A 23,022-nucleotide genomic window follows, 5' to 3' on the forward strand; every position below is an offset into this window, starting at 1 on the left:
TTACTTAATCATGGACCATTTGACAAGAGAGCCTCTGGTGAGGATGTTGGGGTAAATCAAGGCAGTACCTCTTCTGGATGAGGGGGCAGGCGTTTTACTGGGATAACCACACTTACTCATCAAGTGTTCTTAATTTTCCCAGAGTTCACGCAACATTTTTATTTTCTGCTCTGAAAAAAAAAGAAAGAAAGAAAAACAGCAACAGTAATCTGATTGCTAGAAAAGAACCCTGATTTCATAATTAGAAAAGGAAATTACTGACAGCGGGTAAGAGCAGAGGTGTAGAGTGCTAAGGACAAAGATCCCAAACCTAGTGGCTAAGGAAGAAATAAATCAATCTTAAGGAAGTTTCTTGGGGGAAAGAATGAGGAATTCAGTGATAACAGAGATAAGGAGAAAGAATTTTCAGGATAGGAGAGATCTGTAGTTATTCAAAGGCAAAAGGGAAAATGCACTAAGAATAAGTTAGATGGGTATGAAGGGAAACTACAGATAGAAATGAATTAGCTGGGGGAAAAATTTACTTTGCCTCAAGAGAGCGCTTTCCAGTGAAATTCAAAGAAAGACAGTGACTATCTAGAAATGTTTTTGTGAGATAAGCAAAGGGAAATGTAAAGGATATTTCCTGCATGACTCAGTTTTTAGTAAAAGAAAGATACAAACATGTTCTAAGGAGAATTTAAAATTCAGAGTGTCTAAAAGTAGAAGGAATGGGAACTAGCCGTTTTCTGAGAGTGGGCTCACAGGAGCCCCCACTGAAGGGGGGAGACAAGCAGAGAGTGCCCCAGGTCCATCCTCAGAAACTGGCTCAACAGATCCACAGGAACCAGGGTTCAACAGGCACACCAGGTGATCTACATGAATGGCTACATCTGGAAGCCACTGGCTAGGGAGCCCCAGGACGGGAATGAAAGAGCTCCAAACAATATTAAAGGCGCCCTGAGGCCAAAATGTGAAAGCTTGCCATGCATTTTTATCCCCACACAACAAGGAAATGCTTGGAGAAGATGGAGCTGATTCACCCAAGAGCTGGGAATGTGCCAATTGTTGTTGTTGCTGTTGCTGCTGCTGCTGTGGGGGCCCTGTGCCTTCAAGTGAGAGCAGCCCCGTGTGGCAAAGCCGCACTGCCCGGTAGGGTTCTCTAGGTGGAATCTTCACAGAAGCAGGCTGCCAGGGCTTTCTCCTGAGGGCCTCTGAGGGTGAAGGCTCAAAGGCCAGCCTTCCCGTTAGCAGCCACACTTAGCCTTTGCCCCCTGTCACTTGACTGAATCGCATCCTCATGCCAAAAAGCATTAAATCCAAAGCGCAAAGCTTCATTCCTCTTTCTCACTCAATCCGTTTTCAACCCAAAGTAGCTCCCTTCATTAATAAAAACATCACTTCTGTCCACACAAGAAACACTTGTACTCCCGGTCAGTCCTTAGTTTGAACAAAAGGAAAATCTATAACCCGGTTCTTCTCTTTGTGTGATTGCAGATTGTGTTATTAAGTGTATTTGAATAAGATATTATAATTTATGAATATGTCTAATTCTAGTTCAGCCCCAGTGCTGTGATGTGAGTAGAGCTTTTAGAACGACAAGGACACTGCCATGGCCGTGGAGAGTGATTACTTATTGCAGAACTGTTAGAATCATTTTAAAAAAGAAATTAAATGCTTACATCAGCAAATCTGAGTAAGAAATCAATAGAGAGTAAAGGGAAATAAAAAATCAACTGTTCCCCTGGAAATGTATATGAATATAAAGGATGCTTTTCTGATCATAATACTGCTTCTAAATTTGATCAAAGCTACCTAAATTCAAAGTGAACATTGTAGTTCTTAAAAATCACTTCCTGAAAAAGATTGAAAATATTACAAAGAAAATGACAGTGTGTGCATGTGTGTGTGCGTGTGTAATACAACATTATGAAGATGGTCCTTTGTGATTGAAACATTAATATTGTTTCCTCACCCAAGTTACAGTTTTCTTTCAAGTCCAGAGAGTGAAGAAACGCACACATAATCCATTTAAGCAAATTGAAAAGAGAGTTGATCTGTGGCTTTATAAAATGATCCTTCTCACCGAACTGCATTCTGGGAAGCAGCCAGCTGTTGTCAAGCCTTAATGAAAAATGCCAGATAAGTGACTTTACTTCCAAACACAGAAATTGACCTGATTAAATCATTGAATTTCTATCAGATTTTGAAACCTTCTGAAAAGGAAAAATCTAACCTCCTTCTGGAAACTGCAAAGCATAATTTCTTTAATCAAGAAATACCCTCACTAAAACTTTAGACATTTTAGTCAATTTAATCATTAAAGTGTCAATTACTTCATGTACTTTCTGGGTGATATGCCTGTGTTGCCTGGATTTATTTTCGTTAAGCAAGGAAGGATTAAAAAATCTTAAGTCCCATGCAAATATTATATCACAAAACTCGTGTTTGACATTTGAAACTGTGCCATTTTGGGCCCTCTTTTTAGACCTGAAGACTGCACTGTCTTAAAAAGAGCTGTAGTTCTTAACATATTTTCACATAGCATGGTTTTGGAAAGCATGCTTTCATTTCTATAGGTAAGAAACACACCCTTTAAGGCCCTGGTGTTCACCTGGGTGCTTTTTTAAAGCAACAATACCTGACCCAGACAAAAGATCCCTGAAGATACAATGGTTAGCTCAGCTGCTAACTGAAAGGTTGGCAGTTTGAATGCGTCATCCATGGGAGAATGGTGTGGTCGTCACTTGCATAAAGATTACAGCCGTGGAACCACATTGAAGCAGTTCTACTTTGTCCTGTAAGGTTGCTATGAGTCAAAATCTACTCCACAGCAATTCATTTGGGTTTGGGGATGGGATTGGGATTGGGATTGGGATTGGGTTTGAGTGAATGTCAGAGAGAGCCTATCAAATCTCTGACCATGAAGGTTAAGCTTTGTGTGGGAGGCCAAAATCCATCTGCAGAGTATCTAGTCAGATTAAGTCGATGGCAAATCCCCTCAAGCCACAAGCAAGAGTCTCAAACAGCATTACTATCAGGCAGAAACCATTGTAATCTTGATTTTGCTGGATCAGACTCGATACTTGGCCGATAGAGCCAACCTGAATTGCTTCTAGGTGCAAGAATCTCTTACTTGTTCCATGACAAAAATGTCTTCCCTAGCTTTTTAAATATTGATGGGAGTTTTTCTTTCTCGTTATTTGTATTTTTGTCTTTATATTGTTATTATTTTATTCTTACCACTTGATTGTGGTTTTGTTTTTTATTGTTACTGTTGGGTTTCCCAGATTGTGAGGCACAGAAGGAGTGGATGCATAGAGTTAATAACCGATGCAAGGGTTTCTAGGTGATACGAGGGCATGGGATGGGTGATACGGAGGGTACGGGGGTTTGGGGAGTAAACAAGGAAGGCTGGAGGCAACTAGTTTTAAAGGCGATTCAAACATGCAGAGAGGATGTTCTAAAATTGATTGTGGGGATAATTGAACAATTCATCTTTATATGCTTGAATGATTGAACTATTGGATTGTATGATGTGTGAATTAGGTGCCAATAAAACTGTTGGCGAAAAAAAGACTAAACATTGGTAGGGTTTTATGCTTAATTATTGTACTAATAATAATATATGTAACAAAGTTCAACAATCTTCATATGTATACAGTTCAGTGATGTTAATTAGGTTAGACTCTCACCTTTATTGTTACCAAATCATGCCACTCTCTTTAACAGGCTATGCAGGTGATTCTGATGTAACTCCTGCTTAGGATCTAACCCACGGCCAGGGAGCTAATTCTGATTAATGGTGGCCTAGTACGACAGATTAGAGCCATCCCATAGTTTTTCAAGCTGTCATTTTAGAAGCCAACTGCTGTGCCATTCTCCCACAGAGCAGTTGTAGGTTCGTACCATCACTTGTTAGCACTTGCCTACAGCATTGACTTTGAAATTTAGGTGCACACTGGAATCAGCTGTGGAAGAGGGCTTAACAAACACTGGTGCTTGGCTCCCAACTACAGAATGTCTGATTTCACAGAGATATATATATATATATATATATATATATATATATATATATATATATATATATATATATATATATATATATATGCAACCTGCTAGCTTGAGATTAGATTTTAGCCATTTCCAAGAGATTCTGATTTGCATACAAAGTTAAAAGCCACTGTTTTAGGTATCAAAAAGTTAGATTTCACTTTATACTATATAGGAACATCTCTCTCATGAAGCAATTGAATGAGTATAATTGAGAACTTAAGCAGAAGCAAAATCTGGTGTTTGGAGCTATTTGCCTGTTTTGTTTTTAATAGAGGATATTGCTTTGCTCCAATTAGGAATTCCCACAAAGGGAAATGCCACTGCTGTCTCTCATTTCCATCCGTATCATTTGAAAGTGACTAGAATTCTTCTTAGAAGCCCTGGTGGCACAATGGATTATGAGTTGGGCTTCGAACCACAAAATCAGCCGTTCAAAACCACTGGCCACTCTTAGGGGGACATATGAGGCTTTCCAACTCGGGTAAACAGTTAGTATAGTCTGGAAAACCCACTGGCAGCTCTACCCTGTCCAATAGGGCTATTATGAGTCAGGATTGGCTCAATGGCAGAGAGTGAGTTTTTTTCTTATGGTGGTCATACACAATTTGTTTTCTATCATTCATAGATGTAGTTTTCAAACTTTTTATGTGTTTTTACTGTGAGCACTGCCATTTGGGGGTCTTTATTTGTACTTGATAAAAACTTTATGTCTTTATTTTGAAGTATTGGTGTCAGTAAGCTCCATGTTAGTTTGGAGTACAACAGCTACATACTTTATCATTGGCCCTAAGAGTGATCTGGTGGCTTCTGAGTCACACAAACCTCAGATCCAATCAGCCCCACCACCAAACTAACTGTGTGATGATCAGGAAGTTATATAATCTCACCAAGCTCCTAGGCATTCCCCTTAAACTCCTGGGTATGTGTGCCCCTCTACTGCTGGTGGAAACACTCCATCCCTCCAACCAGCTGAAGCCTCCTGCCTCAGCCTAGATATCACATGAGAGAGGATCAAATTCTGTCTTGTCTGGACCACTTCGTCTCTCTGTTACAGCAGCTTAACTTGTATCTCACCAATATATTCTAATAGTTGTGAGGGAGAGTTTGAAGAAAGGAATATGTGCACTTTTGAGATCAATTGGCAGTTACTTCAGGATCCGAACAAGAGGTGGTGGCCCAGATTAAAGCAGGCAAGAGTTGGTGAGCTCAAGAGGCTAGAACAACGAAATTCAATGATGATGGAGTAAATGATGATGGAGGGAGATGTCAATCATGGCTGCCAAGGCTCTAAGAAAATGGTGGCATTATTTACTCATGAAGACTAGAAATAAAGCACATGTTTAGAGAACGAAATTTAAACATGTGAAGTTGGAGATGACTGTGAGAGGTCAGTGATAAAAAAAGAAGACCCTCATGGAGATAGACTGGCACTGTGGCTGCCAACAATGGGCTCAAACATCACAATTGCGAGGGTGGCACAGGACTGGGCAGTGTCTCATTCTGTTGTATGGAGGGTCACTAAGAGTTGGAACCAACTACATGGCACCAAAGAACAACCAACTACATGGCACCAACTACATGGCATAAATGTGGAGCTATCATGTCTGCGTTGCAGGTCTGAGGCTGAAGCTCAAAGAAATGCATGTGGGGAATAACTTGGGAGTAACTTTTCTGTTCTGCACCAGCCTTGGCCCCACCAGTCACAAATACCAGAGAGCCCATCTTGCAGTCAGCAGTCCAATAAAGCCCCAAGAGAAAATCATAGTTCTTTTGACCTTTTTCATTCTATTTTATAGACTTTTCTTTTTGGGGCTAATTGACCTTGAAGTGTTCTTTAATCTTTATTATCAAGCATTTGATTGCTTTCTGTTTAATCTTTCATTGTAACAATGTGCTTCAGGCGGTTGCTGTTTGCTTTCAAAATTCCACATCCAAAGTTCATTTCTTCAAAGCTGTGTTCAAACAGTCTCTACAAACAGGGTTTAGAGGGCAATGTATGGCAGAGAACATCATATGGGTTTTGGGGAACCACAATCTAGCAGGTGAGGAAGTTGAAGGAGGAGAGAAAAGGACTCACAAAGTCTGAGCCAGAGGTCAGAATGTAAACCTCTCCTTCTGCTTTGTGAAAGTGCGCATTCAGACGTGGGAAGGAAACTGCCTAACCTGGCTCCAACGATAACGTGAAAGACGTGGTGGATGAGGACTGCTGCCTTCAAACAGTCTAGAACACCCACCCTTCATCTCCTTCTGCACACTAAAGAACATGCCTCCACCACCTCCCTCTCCCCGCTGACGAAGCAATTCCCACTCACAGTGCCTTCATAAGACAGAGTAGAACTGCCCCAGTAGTTTGCTGAGACTGTCAATCTTTACAGGGGCAGGAAACTTCTGTCTCCCATGGAGTGGCTGGTGATTTCAAACTGCTGACCTGGTGGTTATCAGCCCAAGGCACAACTTACTACGCCATCAGGGTTCCTGCCTCCCCACTAGCAGCACATTTATGAACTCCTGTGAACTTACTGCAAGAGGATTTGGGCACTCCGCTAGGAATTTTATCTTATTGTAGGTTATTCCTTGCTCACGCTACTTTTCAAAACAACTAAAGAAAGGAATTCTTTATGGGAAGAGAGCTTCCTGTCCCTTTGCAGAAGGGATCCTAACCAAAACACTTGCTGACAAATCAAACCATTCCTGCGATAAGAGAAGGAACTATACACACATTCATTTCAAAGTACTCATCTTTTAACTAGAGACGCTTTCTACTGAATGGCAGATGCCATAGACCCTAATTGGCTGAGATACATTAGAGTTAAGTGCGCGGAGTCAAAATGGTCTTGCACTTGTCTCGCAGATTTCCACAACATTTCACAGCACGTACCTCTACAGCGATAACCATTTTTAACCCAACTCATTCTTCTACATAGTTTATTTTGGGCTGAGAAATTTAAATATTAGGGGGAAAACTCACTGAAAAGCCTGTCAAGTAAGATTTCACAAAAACATTACATAAGCTATCACTTTAGGATGATACCTAAAATGAGGGGAAACTATGGACTGCTTTAGATCAAGACCCCTCCCCGAACCCATGTCCAAGACACACCCTAATCTTAAGTCTATCCAGTTGCATCTGCTGCCATCAGCTCTCAATATCCCGGATGATAATGGATCAGAATAAACAGCAGTCACCAATAATCCTCCTTCTGCCCAACCATGGCAGACTTTTTCAGAGCCACGCTTTCTAAGGTTGTTTTTCTTTACTTCTCCTTTCTACTAGTCAAGGAGGCCCTCGCATGCAGCAATGACACCAAGACTGATAGGACGGAAGATGAAAGAAGCGGAGAAGGAAATGAAGACAACTAGATAATTCCCCCGTCAGTAGATTAGTTCCTCAATAACTAAGAATCCATCCCACTCCATGAAAGTTAAAGAGGTCCCCTGGCTGGAGCCTTAAAATGGCAAGACTTTAAAAAACAAACCAGAGTTATCAGTGGCTACATACACACATACGTCCAGGAGCAGATACTGGAGAAATATTTATTTTATTAATTTCTCTTTTGTACAGCTGGACCTTAACTCTCACAAAATTGCAACAGGACGATGACAACAGCAGCAGCACAACTGAGCAAATAAAGATGGCATTCCCTTGTAACAGACCTCCCACCCCCGTTTCCTTGCCACACAAGGAAGTACTTTAAAGTGCTGCCTTCCATTTCCGTTCCAAGCTGCACCCATCTTCCTCCCCCACTTAAATCTCAGAATTCAGAGTTACATTCCATGTCTCACTCACTTTTGAACCCATGCAATACTTAGAATAGTGTTTTATTCCCCTTGAAATGAACTAAGTTTGGCATGAGAATCATCAGATACGCCAAGTCAACCTGTAGAACCATGAGAGCAGTCAAACCACCCAGGAAGTCAAAACCACTCCACACTAAAGGTTAGTTCTCTTGTGGGGGGAAGGGAAGTGGCAGCGTTAAATCCACAAGTGGATTCATCCCACACGTGGCATGGTTTGATGTTCTCTAGCAATATGTTATCATGTATTCCCGAGTTTTTACTGCAAACACTGGCCTCTGCCACAGGAGTGGGTATGGGTTTCTCTAGCATTACTGCTCTGTTATTAGGAGCCTATTCCATATACTCTTGGAGGGTAAAAAAGGAACGAAGAAGAAGAAATCACAGTGAGCCTACTTCACTCTAACATGTTCAGTGCTGACCTGCTGTGTGGACAGGCAGTCCACATGCGGTGTAAAGCAGCACCTACGCCTTTGAAAGGATGGGAGGCATAACTGGATTCTGCAAAGACAAACCAAAAACCATAGCCGGGGTCAATATAATCTGAATAGAATGAAAGATGGTTTGAAAGCAAGTCTGAATGTTTCTGAACTACATAACAAGAGGACAGATGCGCTATTAAGGGATGGCTTTAAATACTATTGCACTTAGGGGCACATGAAGCTTAGTGTAAAAACCAGGTTATCAGTTAGAAGAGAGATCATGAGAAGACACTCATGACAAAGGGCTCTGCAAGAGGTTTTAACCTATCTCAGCACCTTGCACGGTGTCAGCCACAGAGGAGATCTCAGGAAGTTAGAGAGTAAGTACCTCCGTGCATGTGTGCATGGAGAAAGTTGTAATTTAAGACATGTCAACCATTAACGTTTGAGATGCATTTTCCTTGGGCTTTGGTAAATACCAGAAGATCATAGAATGTCCTTCATAAAGTATATACCTGCCTTTCTCCTTGGCTGTGAATGGCTCCAAGCAACCATTCTTGCATTGTCAATGTCAATCATCTTAGCTCAGGGTATCTCTCCAAAGAGTGAATGCTAAAAATATTAAGCATTGGAAAGCCAGGAGTCAACTGTCGTCACTGAGAAGAAATTTCGTCCCAGAAGCTGAGCAATGATGACGGATTAAGCAATCCACTGTCTAGGACTGAGCCACCTATCCCAAATGCAGCTGACCAAAGTTTTCTAAGCTAACTGATTTTTAAAACTTTCCAAATAAGCTTACAAATAAGTCCTACCCCCCCAAAAAAAATTCTGTTGAGTTTAGTTCTGTTTTTCTGAACCACTGTCCTTAAATTTGTACTTTTATGATCTGAACACAGTCTTATTTTATTTTGTTTTCTGAAACTGTAAACATCTTCAGTGCGGGTAATTGCCTGTATTGATGATAATTTCCTAGCCAGAACATTTCTAAATTAGAGATTATAAAGAATCATCATTCATTAAAGTCCATCAGGAAAGTTCAACGGGGGGGGGGGGAGGGGCCCAATCTTTCTATTTATTACCATTTTTCCACTCAAAGATCAGGAATAATGTTCTCCTATATCTGAAATGGCCTGATCACCCTAATTTATTCAAGAAATTGGTGGGGGTTTTTTTAAATCTAGAAATCTGCATTCCTTTCACTCTATTCTATGGTTAGTTGTAGATCATCGTTAACTACCATAGAACCTCTCAACACTTCACCTGTAACTGCTCAGACTTTTCAGTCAACCACTTACCGTAAGTCTTCAAAATATGACTCGGACTTTTCTACTTGTACCAACAAAAGGAGAAGGATGTTCTCCTGGGCTGCCACGTGGCCCCTGCCATCAGGCAGCCTCAGACTCTGCTCTGTGGGGCCTTTCTTAAACTGCTTAAGTGCTTCTATTTCCTGTCTGTAAAGAAAAAACCCACCAGCAGCCAGTCAAATCTGGCTCCTAGCAACCACATGGGACAGGGTAGAACTGCCCCCGCGGGTTTCCAAAATCTTAATTCTTTACAGGAGTAGAACACTGCCCTTGGATTACTGTTAGGATTAAATACTAGAATGATTGCTAGATTGTGCACTAAATAAATCTGACGACCTGTTATTATCATGATTGTTGCTATTAGGGCTTACTACAAAGTATCTCGAATCAGTGCAAATCTAAACGTGCCTCTAACAGAGCATTCTCTGGCACCAGTAACCATGGGAGGCTCAATGGAAATGACATTCGTGCACTGTAATATAACTGTATTCAATACCTCGGCAACTAGCAATTCACCAATGAATAATCAAGGACTGCTTCTCTGTCCCTGGGCCAGAAGGCTGGTAGGTGGGGTGTTTTCAATAAATAACATGAAACATATAGATTAATAGCACAAGGTTGTAAAGCCAAATGTTGAACCGTGAGATACCAACCATGAGATTTTCAGAAATTCTGATATGTGGGCTGGAGAAGTCCATTGATATCTTGGAAAGTTATATCATTTCTGTTGGGATGTAACGTGTATTTCAGGTGAGAGAAGCAGTACAATCATAGGTACAGAGGTAGGAACACCCCAAACTTTGAAGAAAGCCCTGATTAATAAATGTATCTCTTTTCTTCTATGAGAAATACTCAGACACTGATGGATGTCTAACATAACCTGGGTAGCTCCTTATCACTCGATACAAACCAAATTTTCTGAAGAAATACAAGCAATAGACACTAGGAACAAAGATATACCTTCAATTTCATCTCTCTATCCTTTTTCTCTGACCTGGGAAAATAAACTGCTCATAAATCAGCAATTTTGTACTCTTGCTTTGCAATGAATATTCCTTCAAAAGAATATTTCAAAGGGTGCTAGATATTTGCCTGCTTTGGGAAAACAGCTGCAACAAAGTATAGAAAAAATGCTACCGAAAATACAGACTGAACCTCAAAATCATAAAAAAAAGTTGGAAATAAATATATTATTTGATCCAGAAAAAAAAAACATGCTACCTTCTTCAACTCCTTTGCTATATGCCTGTGTGTGTATATACAGACATACTCTCCAAGGATGCACAACTGGTGCTTCTTCTGACACTAGAAACTGTTGGTAATAACCATCGATAATTTTAATAAACATTAACCTAGGTGAGCAAAGCAGAAGCCCTATTAATGTGGTGGCTAAGTGTTTGGCTGCTATCCAAAAGGGTGACAATTTGAATCTATCTGTGGTTCCGCGATAGATTCAAATTGCCAACCCGTCGGTCTCCGCTCTCTCTGTGGCTCTATCTCTATCATGGGCGGTAAATGAGGCCTGCTGCTCCCATACAGAGTCTCAAAAACCCATGGGTGCAGTTCTACCCTGTCCTATATGGTCGCTATGAATCTGAATCGTAGCAATCTGCTTCTGTAAAGATTTACAGCTTATGGAATGCCTGGGGCAGCTCTATTTTGTCCTGTATGATTTGCTATTCGTCAAAATTGATTCAATGGCAGGTGGGCTTGGGTTTTGAAATATGAGCCAAGCTAAGTACTTGTATGTTTTATTGCACATTTACTCTATTTTGTAATCCTATCATAATTCTTATTACTTCACAGAGCTGAAATGTGGTAATAAAACGAAGCCATTAATAATAAAGGAAAAATGAGGATAGCATTTCAGGAGCTAAATAGATAGTAACCATTTGCAGTCCCAAGTCAGAAATCTCAGTCTTCCTCACAAACTCTGTCCTCTGCCATCACTGATGTCGCATCTCACACTACACTGTGGTGTCCGGTGTCCTTGTGTTTCACAAACTACTCAACATCAAAAGTGCTAGAGAGGAAGATGACACGAGTACGCATCCTAGGGAGAATTCTGAGACAGCCCTTGAACCAGCTGTTCATCTGACACCACTCCGGAGGCATAGCTGTACTATTCCAAACAGGATCGTGCGGGATGTATTTTAAACTACAGTGTGGGGGACTATTGATTCCTTTTGTTAAGGAGCCCTGGTGGTGCTGTCAGGTACATGTTGGACTGCTGACCCATGATGGGCGGTTCAAACCACGAGCTGTTGAGAGAGAAAATGAGGCAATCTGCTCCCATAAAGATTTACAGCCTTGGAAGCCCCAGATGGGGTTGCTAGGAGTCAGAATCCACTTGACAGCAGTAATGATACATTTCAAGGTACCAAATGCAGCTGCTGTGGAGTCAATTGCAAAGCCTGGCAAACAACGGTGGTAGAGGAGCACTAGGCTTTGTAGGATTTTCAATAGCTGATTTCTTTGGAAGTTGATTGCCAGGACTTTCTTCAAAGGCACTTCTTGGTAGACTTCTATCCAATCTCCAACCTTTCAGTTGGCAGACAAGTGCACTGACCTTTTGACCATGCAGTGACTCCAAATGTTGAGTATAGCGCCCAAATGATGGAAATGTACTGGTATACATCTACAGAGAAGATTAGACATGGTCTTTGCTTCAAGGATATAATGCTGAGCACAAGGAAGGTTACAATGTCACAGGTCATGGTCATAGCTAGGATGTGACCACAGTCGCAGATGTATGGCCACTGCTCTCTCAGCTATAGCAACTTACACTGGTAGGTTATCTTACACTCGCAGAGACATTTCTCCCATTATCCCGTGATATTTTTCTTATTAATTCTAGAACTCAGAAAGTTCCATTGATAAAAGAATGATTTCCTCAATCCCTCCCACCTACTTCACCACCAAGGCCCCCCAGACATTTGCACTGGGGGCTTTGAAATAGAGAAGAGCCCTCCACTGTAGTAAACAGAGATGCGGTGCTAGTGCTTTATGGAAGTGAATGCTGTTGGGCTGGGAGTCATCATCAAAAAAGAAACCATTGAGTTTATTTTGCTGCCATCCAGTCAATGCTGATGCATAGCGACCCCCTGTGGGTCTCTGAGACTGTAACTGTTCATGAGAGTAAAAAGCCCAGTCTTTCTCCCTTGGAGCTGCTGGTCGTTTCAAACTGCCGACTATATGGCTTGCAGCCCAACAGGTAAGCACTGTATCACCAGGGCTCCTTTAGGCTATCTGGAATCCTTACTGAGGATGACTCCTGGTAGCACAGTGGATTAAGTTTGGGGCTGCTAACTTCAAGATCAGTGGTTCAAACCGACCAGCAGGTCCCAGGGAAAAAGTTAAGGTTGTCTGCTGCTGATTTATAACATCGGAATCTCTACAGAGCAGTTCTACTCTGTTCAAAGGGCCACTGTGAATCAGACTTGACTCAATGGCAGTAGGTTCTATGAAAGGAGCAAACGCCGTGACAAAAACAAAATACTGCCTAAATTCCCAGCATCATTAAACTCGGTGTTTCCTGGCTTGCTGGCTCCAGAATTCTTTACAACATGATCTCCTATCAAGCAAAACTGCGTTTGGGCAGAAGACTTTATCCACAGAGTTCCTGAAAAGAGTGTACTTAGACTCTCTCTCATACTGGATGCTTAAAAACTACCCTGAGCTTATGCTCTATTTACACATGGGCAGGAATCAAGACTTGGACTGTGATGTATCATTTCTTGGCTTCTTGTTAAACAGGATCATTCACATGCAAATCCTGCTGCCTTGTTTTACCTTATTGACTCTGTCATTACTTCTTTCTTTTGTTGATATCCTTGAGATCAGCTTTCAGCATGAGAATCATTATTGTTTCCAAACTTTTTTTTGTAATTGTTAATGGATTGTTGAAAGATTAAATTTCTTTTTAAATACAAGTACAGTGTGTCACCGGCTAACAAATGTCCTATTTATGGAGAACTCATACTTGCCCTTCACGATATGTACATTTTTTCTCACTTTGAAAAGTTTGAACTAACCTCTCCAACCAAAAGAACTCACCACCATTGAGTTAATTCTGATTCATATTGACCCCACAGGGCAGAATAGAACTGCCCCTTTGAGTCTCCAAGGCTGTAAATCTTTATCAGAACTGAGAGACTCATCTTTCTCCTACAGAGTGGCTTGGCTAATGGGCTCCAACTGCTGACCATGTGGTTAGCAAGCCGATGCGTAGGCAACTCTACCACCAGAGCTCCTTAAACAAATACCCACTACTGGAACAAAGCCTTCATCCCCATCACCTTCACTTACTGCACACGCACCCCTTTTAACTCACATAAAGGGCTTCAAGCCATTTCTTGCACTAAAAGCAAAACCAACGTCACTTCCATCGACTTGATGACAACTATATGTGGTTTCTTTGTAAATCTTTGCAAGAGTAGACAGCCTCATCTTCCTCCTGCTTAGCAGCTTGTGTGTTTGAACTGCCTCCTGGGTTATTAACAGGCCAACACTTAGGAACAGTATAACCAGCGCTCATTTTCTTACACTAAAGTATGGGTCACTAGGAACTGTATGCACCTGTTCCAACTTACTTACAAATTTATGGATCTTCCCAAACAACTTCCATCTCATTTGGAAGATGGAATTTGCTCTTACCTAAATTACAACATAGCTAGGGATGCACACTCAGAACAGGAATTCAGAATCTCTGGCGCTCTGAATGGTATGTTGGCTTCTAGGGAAGTGTTCCATGTCACTAACCATGTTATAAACAAGTGCTCTTTTATCCGACTCTTAGTGCCAACAGGATGAGTCATGTTCCAGGTTACTGCAGGAAGAAACTACAAGCTCTGCTTAGCCACTGTCTGCTCCTCCCAGGCTACTGCTTTACACGACAGTGTAAAGGCCCCACCTTTCGAAGCCTAGGCCATGATCCTGCCTGTATCGGTAAAACTGGCCTTGAGAACTGTGGGTTTGGATTTTCATCGCTGCGTCCCCTGCCTCACAGTAGGTACTCAATATGTGTTTATTAGATTATCCAATCTCATGAAGCAGTTTGAGACTAAAACTATTTGCCATTAAGTCAGTTCCAATTCATGGTGACCCCCATCCCCCATACGGGTCATAGTAGAAATGTGCTCTAGTTTGGTTGTTCTAAAGGATATCATTATTGGCCCCTCTTCTGAGACGTCTAGCAGTGGACTCAAATGTCCCACCTTTTGCTTAGCGACCAAGCTTGTGGAACAGTTTGTGGCGCCCAAGGAATCTCAGCTTGAAACACAAAGCTCTTATTTGAGAAAACTGGTCAAAATCATCTCTGTCATATGCTCAGGCAATCTTTTAGATAAAATTATTGTGCAAAGCCAATTAAGGACCTACTTATTTCAGTAAAATATGTATCAAATATTCATTTTAGTTTTTCTTTTCACCCATTTCATGATGTCTAATTTACTCTTAAGTGTTTCAACAGTAGGAATGTGTACATTAATATAAGTTACACTAAGGGGTACCAGCAATCCTAATCAGGAATTTACACCCCTAGGATTGTTGGCTAATATTTAATCAGAATGTCTATATCATAGATCCCCACACTTACTTAGCCTACCACCCCTTTTCAGGTAAAAAACAAACAAACAACAATTACTCAGTGCCCCCGGCAACCCCAAAATGTGTGTGCTATACAGCCCATAGTCCAGGAGAAAGGGTAGCTATCTGCTTTGGGAAGCCTCGTGGACTGTACGGCACAATAAGTCAGGAAAACCAGAGAAGAACTGGTCAGTTTTCATTATGGTGTTGCTGAAAACAATACTGAAACTCCTATGGACTGCCAGACAAACAAATGCATCTGCCTTGGAGCAAATACAGTCAGAACAGTCCTTAGAAGCAAGGCTGGTGAGGCTTTTCTCACTTACCTTGGACATGTTTGCAGGAGGGACAAGTCCCTGGAAAAGGACATCATGCTTGGTAAGTGGATGGGGCAGCACAGAGAGGAAGGCCCTTGACCAGATGGATTGACGCACTGGCTGCACCAATGTGCTCAAACTTAACAACAGGAGGCTGGCACCGAACCAAGCAGTGCCTTGTGTGGTTGTACACAGGGTAGTTTAGAACCAACTCAATGACACCTATCCACAGCAACCCAAGACTCTGCGCATCAGCAGTCCTTGCCTCATCATTAGCAGTCACACATGCCTCCAGGCGGAGAGAGTGGGGAGCATTCATGACATCATACCACAGAGTTACTCAGTACCTATCCTTTAGAACAAAATGCATAATTTCAGCCTGACTCCTATCATTTTACGTCTACAAATTTTACCGTATGAAGTCAAAGCTCCTTTTCCAAACCAACATCATTAAGCCCAGCAAAAAGAGAAAGATTTCAGGGTGATTTGTTGTTGTTGTTGTTGTTGTTGTTGTTTTGCCTTTTCAGAGGGAGCTCTGGTGTCATATTGGTTAAAGTGGCTGGCTACTAACCAAAAGAACAGCAATACAAACCCAGAGTCGCTCTGCAGGAGAAGGATGTGTGAATCTGCTTCCCTGTGCGTGTCCTGAGCCCCCACGGGGCTCTGTAGGACAGAGCCACTATGAATCAGAATTCACTCAACAGCAGTAGGTTTGGATTTTGATCTACTTAGAAAACGGAGCCGATTGTTCACAGACATCACCCTCTCCTGAAACACACTCTGTGTGACAGCCAAGACAGTTACCGTAATAGACAATGCGCCCTCTTACAATTTACTGTCCTGTGGCTCAAATGCATAATGAGGCCCCAAAAAAGCCTGGCCTTCGGAAATGGTTTTGGAGGTGTATGAAGTTGTATGGAGTTAAGGTGTATGATGAAGCTGTAGCCCCCTCTTTCCACTTTCTTCAAAAGCATAACTTTTCAGAGAGTCCTATGCATGCAAGGAATGCATTCCAAAGGGGCCTGGAATGCTTCTCCCAGTGTTCTGGGGAGGACCCAGAGGCAGCAGATGATGGAGTGTGGAACAAAACCAAAGGCTGTGTCACAGGTCATTGACCCAAGGCCCCAAGTCTTATTGAAAACTGATCTTGATCTGTTCTGTCAATCGATGTTAAATTTTAAAATGTTCAGGCACCTGATTCAGGACACGAGGCATGCTAAACAAATGGAGCAGGGTGCTGAAAAAGAGAAGAAAAGACGGGGATGAAAGAGCTTGATGAACGTTATTAAGACACCTGGATTCTGCCTACCCAGCACCAGATACCTGCAAGCAAAGGATAACTGTGCCACCACAAAATTGTAATTGGTATGGACATCTATAATATCTCTGAAGCAAACTTTACTGTAAAACAGTCTCTGAAAATGCTGGTGATCACTAAAGATGTTAGTCTGGGTTTACTACAGAAACAAAGTCATAGAGACATTCATATACGTATAAGAAAGGGCTTTATACAAAAAAGCAATTGAATACTGAGAAAACATCCCAGCCAGACAAGATCAAGTCCATAAGTCCCATACTAGCCCAAATGTCGGATACCAATCCATAAAGTCCTCTTCAGACTCAAAGAAACACATGCAATGACTCTGAATGCAGGAAGATCACAGCCCAGTGGGTGTCAAGTCTTGTGGATCCAGTGGTGTTATAAGCATCTCAGCACTGACGGGGGTCTCCATGTAGCTTTCCCAACTCAGGGCACTAGCATAGTTCCATGCCCCTTGTCAGCTGCAATGTCTCCCAGGGAGTGAGCAGAGAGAAAGTGTGTCTCCCACTTCGAAGGAGGAATTATAGGAGTTCCCAGAATCCTCAGGAGAAGCCATGCCCACACAGGGACCTCATTGGCTATCTCCTGATTGAAAGTCTTGACTCCACCCCTACAGGCTTAATCCTCAAAGTGACACCAGATTATGTAACTACCACATAAGTCATCCAAGAGATGCACATCAAAACAATGATGAGATACCACCTTCTACCAGCATTGACAGCAAAGTTCAAAAAACAGAAAGTAACAAATGCAGGTGAGAGTGCAGAGAGATTGAAACCATTAGACATTCCTGGTGAGCCTGTAAACATGTACAACCACTGTGGCCAGCAGTACGGTACTTCCTCAGACGATGGGGATAGAAACACCATCTGACCCAGCAATCCCTTTGTAAGAAGTTAAAGCCAAAGCACAGATACGTGCGTTCCCATATTCAGTGCAGCTCTGCTCACAGTAGCAACATGGGAACAACCTAAATGTCCCTCAGTGGAAGACTGGATAACCTTGGTACATACACACAACGGAACACTATGCATCACTAAAGAACAATGATGAAACCACGAAACAGCTCGTGGCAGGGATGGACATGGAGAACATTGTACTGAGTGAGGTTAGTCAGCCACGCAAAGGCAAATACTGTATGAGACCACTGTTATAAATGAAAGACAAAGATGAAAATGTTCATATTAAAGAAAACAACTTTGATGGTTATGGGTGGGCGGGGAAAAGTGTGAAACAATAGATTAGAGCAGGGGTCCTCAAACTTTTCAAACAGGGGGCCAGTTCACTGTCCCTCAGACCCATTGGAGGGCCGAACTATAGTTTGTTTGTTTTTTTAAAAAAACTATGGACAAATTCCTATGCGCACTGCACATATCTTATTTTGAAGTAAAAAACAAAATGGAGCAAAAACACCTGGCGGCCTAGATAAATATCCTCTGCAGGCCGTAGTTTGAGGACCCCTGGAGTAGAGGGTCGATGGGTGTTGACTTGGTTGCTGGGGAAGATAATTTTCTACAAGAGGGAGTAAGTATTCTACCAGGAGGGTTTAGGGCAAGCTATTTGGAGATTTAATAAGTTGTTGAATATACAATTGTTTGTCTAAAATGTAAACCCACTAATTCAAAATAAGAAAGTAAGTTTTTCTCTCACTAAAATGCTTCTCCTTTCCAAATAGTGAAAGTCCAACTAAAAGATTGCCTAATTGATCTCATAAGTGTGCTTTTGGGGTTCTTGTACAAGGTGATTGTACTCAAGATATCCACATTGTGGACTATGCTTCACCTCACAGTGTGTGATGGCCTGGTTTGTTATGAATGAACACTGTGTCTATCAATTTTCTATTAATATATAAGGCTTTCATTTCTGGGTAGTCTTTATTTACTCTTACTTCCCTCTTAAAATTTTGTGAGCAACAAGAAAACGTATACATTTATCGAGCTTAGAAGTAAATGCCAAACATAACATGCATTATTCCATTGGATACAAAATTATAAACTTCCCTCGTAATATGTTGTAGGAGATTTGGGCTAGGAAGAAAAGTTTAATCAATTGGTCTTGGATTCAAGTTCAAGGAAATTGAGGTAAGGAACTTCATCTTCTCTATTGAGGGGTACGTCTGTGTTTAGACTAAAAAAAAAAGACCAAAAAGAAAAACATTGATTCTGACTCTAATTGACTCCATTACAGGATTGTCTAGGTTTTGAATCTTTACAGTAACCAAAGGCCTCCTCATTCTCAGAGATCCTGCTGGAGGGTTTGAACTGCTTACCTCATAATTAACAACCCAACAGTGGCCATAGGTAAGCCACTCTATGCCACCAGAACTCCACTCTGCCACTAGAGACTCCTTCTATCGTCTCAACCAATTTCAACAGCGGCCACTACAAGTTGTAAGATGAACTTCAGGAGGAACCTGAACGGCCATAACATTGTTTCAGACGATAGAGATCTCCTCCCACCTGAAGACAGATGAATGGCATGAATCTGGAGAAAGGAGTCGTGAAAAATTCAAAATATTGTTTCATCTTTTCTTCCTGAGACTGTAATATAAGAATACACACATACGTATTTTATACCAAGTATGTCCAAGAAGCAGGCTCGCTAGACCCAAAGCCAAGGAGTGGGAGTCATGGGGAACAATGAGTGGAGACAAGGCTTATCTGTGTTTGCTGAGGTCCTAAGCCTCCTGAGGAGTCCGGCTGGCACAGGGATTGCACACTGGGCTGCTAACTGTAAGGTCAGAAGCTTGAAACAACCAGCCATTCCTTGGGAGGAAAACATGGCTCCCTGCTCCTGTAAAGAGTTACAGTCTCAAAAACTCACAGGGGCGGTTCTCCCTGTGCTTACAGGGTCAATATGAGTGGGCGTTGATAGATGACAATGAGTTTGGTTTTGCTTTAAGTCTCCAGAGCTGAGCTCTGGCGGGAAGCCAGAGGAGACGGAGATGCTTTGGTGCCTCCCTTTTGCTTCACCCACCAGGAGACAACAGTGGAGGAGTGGTCCAGAAACAAGCACCGCCTACTTCACAGTCCTGCCGAGGGTCTGCTCTGTCTCCTTTCCCAGGCCTGCCGACTCGCCATCTCCCAGTGCTCCTGGGAGTGCTAATGGTAGTGATCCCTGCACGTATTTCCACGTTCTTCCCTGCTAGCCCATGGCTTATATATTCATGACTGCTCTTTCCCTTGCTGCCCTCCCTCCATTCATAATCTGTGCAGTCATCAAGAACAAGGGGATTTTTTTTTTCCAAGTTGCTGGCAAGAAGTGATTGTAATTACAAGTAGAGGCCTTTGGGAACAAAGCAATGAACAGTATGGCAACCCTGCTTCCAAGTAAATTAAGATCAAATGGAGAAGAAACAGACGTACAGTGCAAAACAGTGAGGCTAGAAAGGGGACAAAAGGAACCCCTGGGAAGCATAAATGGGCAACATGCTCAGCTACTGACCAAGAGGGAGAGAGTTGGCGTCTACCCAGTGGCACTGTGGAGAAAGGCCAGTCCATGTACTTCCCAGCCATTGAGAGTCCTGTTCGCTCAGTTCTAGGTTAACAGACATGGAGTTGCCATGAACTGAGATATACTGGTTATAAACAAAAACAAATTTAAAAGCATTAAAGGTTGATGAAAGAGACCAAGTGGGAATGGAAAAGGCCTTAAGAAGGGGAGAGAGGAGCGGTGCTCACATTTCTTGAGTGCCTATTAACTGCCGGCCAGGTAGAACAAGATGGCACCCTGAAATCTTAAATCTACCCTCTGAGCATGGTGCAATCCTAGAGGAAGCAGCTGAGATGACAGAACATAAATGCTCAAGCATGTTAAAGATCATGCATCTAGGAAAGACTGGAACCAGGATAAAACACATCCTTTCCATAGAAATGGCCCATCACTTGTTACATACCAAACCATACAATCACATTTAATCCCCACTGAAACCAAAAGTACAAACCAACTGCCCTCACGTCCATTCTGACTCATATCGATCCTACTGGGCTGAGTAGGTTCCCAAGGATGTCGAGTAGAAAGCTTTACCTTTCTTCCTGGGAGTGGCTGGTGGGTTCAAACTGCTGGCCTTGCAGTCCTTAGCCAACTGGTAATCCACTAACACACCACCAGGGCACCTTAATCGACACATAAAGGCCTATGTAATAAGTAAGCATTGTGAGCCCAATTTTATAGATGACAAAAAATAAACCAAAGAAACAAATTCTGTGCCTCAAGTAAAGACCAAACTTCAAGCAGATTTGCCTCACTCTAACCCGAACTTCAGAGAATAAACCATTCCTTCTAATTTTGGCCAGCTTTAGTATTTAGAAGTTCTGTTACCTCCAAATGGATGCCCCTTGTTGGTATTTTGTATCCCATTGAATTTTTTCTGACTACCAGCAACACTACCAGAGTAAACTGCCCCGTGGGATTTCCTCAGTTGTAATCTTTATGGGAGCAGATAACCAGATCTCTGGGTTGGAGGATTCAAACTGCTCTTTCAGATAGCTGCTAAGCACTTAACCATGAACTACCAGCATTTCTTGGATGCCTCGTGGCTGGTCAAATTCTCATGTTCAAACTGAATCATTCATCTATCTTCCAAGCACTGTGCCTATTTTTTCACAACACAGTAAATGACACCACTGTCCACTCATTATATAAACCCAAAATCCAGCAACATTCAATATTCACCTCTCTTCCTCAACTCCATCAAGCAGAATCAGATTACCCAATAAGCCAGGTAAGCACTGTGCTTATGGGATACCCCATCCCAACTAGGGTTGTCGATTGGAAAGAGCACAGTGCTGTGGGTTGAGAGTGAAGCAGGTTGCAGGCACTCCTAGCCTAGAAGCAGAATCTTTGATGTTGAAAATAAAAACGAAATTGTTCACTGCCAATTAGTGAGTAAGCACAAGTAGGCCTGTGCTTACCATGCTTTTTGGGTAATTCAATATTGCCTTCATGTCATCACCCAACTCCTACCAGTTCTCACTCTCAACTATCTCTTACATCAGTTGTTGTTGTCATTAGGTGTCTCCCACGTGGTTCCAACCCATAGCGAGCTTACATAGAACAGAACAAAACCCTGCCCGGCCCTGCAGAGCCAGCCTCCCAATCCTTCCTCCACTTGAGCCCATAGCTGCAAGCCATGGTGCTAATCCATCTCCTTGAGGGTCTCCTCTCCTTTGTCGTCCCGCCACCTTACCAAGCATGACGTCCTTCTCCAGAGACTGGCCGCTCCTGACAACATGTCCAAGCATGTAAGACAAAGTCTCGCCGTCCATTCCTCTAAGGAGCACTCTGGCTGTACTGCTTCCAAGACAGACAGGTTTGTCCTTTTTAAAACACGTGAATTAGAGCAGTGGTCTTCAACCTTTATGGCTCATTAAAATCATCTGGAGAGATTTTTTTAAAGATACAGTTAAATGACTCTGATACGCTCAATCTATGCAAACAAACCAATTAAATCAAAATATCTGTGGAAAGGAGCACGGATTTGTTGTTTGGGGTTTTTTATTTGTTTTTCAAGTAAGTCGGATGCGTGGCCACATCTGAGAACCACTTAAAGAGAGACAAGCGGATCCAATAGGAAGAGATTGAAGAAACAAGTACATGAAATGCGGGGCAAGTGTAGTTTCAGTTGAGATGTAAATGTATTCCATTTTTAATGGGATATTTGTGACAAATATTTGGCATGGGATATCAGTCTCTCATGGCAAAACAACCAGATCTTCATATCTCATGCCATACTCCATGAGTATAGCCACCACTCTCGATCTGACAGAAAGAGCCCAGTCAAGGTCTATGGAGGGGTCAGTCCAAACATTTCTCTGTCCTCGGTGAACAACCTACAGTCAAATTATCTACGGATAAAAGAAAAATATTAGATCATTTGCATAAGTAGATCACAAAATGCTTAAGGCAGAGTTATAAAAGGCTTGTCCTTAAAATTTAAATTATAAAAAGATCTTTGCAAGAAAATACAGCTGCCTAAATCACATTCTAGTATGTAATATTTGCATGCCTAATACTCATAAATATTAGAACCAATTATGTTTTTGGTTGTGGGCCAAATAGTATGCTTGCTAGTTGCCTGCCTTGCTTATCATATGCTGCACACAATTTTTTCTCTTAAAATAATTATCATTAATAGAACTTGAGAAAGTAATGGCAATAAAATATGCATCTGATTCAAAGATAGAATCAATGTCAGACCAGCAAACTTTGCCCTTCCTAGAAATGGCCGCGATTTACCACAG

At 42.0% G+C, this 23,022-nt stretch overlaps 1 protein-coding gene across 2 annotated transcripts in view; it reads right to left on the reverse strand.

The window, feature by feature from the left end:
• Positions 1–23,022, reverse strand: part of PLCL1 (phospholipase C like 1 (inactive)) — a 362,562-nt gene that overhangs the window by 232,289 nt on the left and 107,251 nt on the right. The gene's annotated exons all lie outside the window — the stretch shown is intronic.

Source organism: Tenrec ecaudatus, chromosome 13 (genome assembly GCF_050624435.1).
Source record: "Tenrec ecaudatus isolate mTenEca1 chromosome 13, mTenEca1.hap1, whole genome shotgun sequence".
NCBI classification, from domain to species: Eukaryota; Metazoa; Chordata; class Mammalia; order Afrosoricida; family Tenrecidae; genus Tenrec; species Tenrec ecaudatus.